We start from the raw sequence: 740 nt of genomic DNA, 5'->3' as shown, positions 1-740 counted from the left end.
TCTATTGTTAGTCCCTCGCTCGGGCAATCTGTATTTCCCTACCAGCTTTGTCATCTTTTTTGGATTCCCAATCCTAAACATTTACTAATAAAAGTCAAGTGCTCTGGCAGCAACCAGGGGGAAGGAGCTCTAGTCATAGATGCTTGTTTGCCATTCTGCTGCTGGTAAAACTGAGAGGCTCTAGGAGCTCCTAAAATATCTGGGGCTAGGAGGCACACATTGTTGAAGGAGAAGCTTGCCTCCTTAAAATGGCCTCCAAAGTGACCTCCAATGTTATTGTTGTTGTTATATTATAGCCCAGGGGCTTATACTTGGGTTGTTAGTTGTTTAAACCAGTGGACCGGGCTGAGGCGATCAGGGAGGAGGAGGCCTCATTGGGGCACACTACATGTGGCGAACCCAGCACTAGAGAGGACAGAGCTACAGGGTTGCGGAGACCCCAGCACGAGAGAGGGTGCAGTGACAAGGGACCAAGGCCTAGTGATGACAGGAGCCTGAGCTAGATGCAGGCCTCATAAAAAGGGGCAACATTTAATTGACAACTGTGAGGCATGGGGCATGGTAAAGGAGAGGTTTTGGAGCCATGTGTCTAGCTCATAAGGCTTGGGGTGTCCCACGAAGCGTTTATTTGGCGCAGGACCCAGCAAGGGGTCTAAGAACACACATGGTTTAGTGGGGTCCCCTAGGACCATGACTGCATAGCAATTTGAGGGCAGCCTCCCTATCTACCATCTGTTGTC

Source organism: Crocodylus porosus, unplaced genomic scaffold, assembly GCF_001723895.1.
Source record: "Crocodylus porosus isolate Cpor-Errol unplaced genomic scaffold, CroPor_comp1, whole genome shotgun sequence".
In the NCBI taxonomy this organism is placed as follows: Eukaryota; Metazoa; Chordata; order Crocodylia; family Crocodylidae; genus Crocodylus; species Crocodylus porosus.
This window is presented reverse-complemented; position numbering follows the sequence as displayed.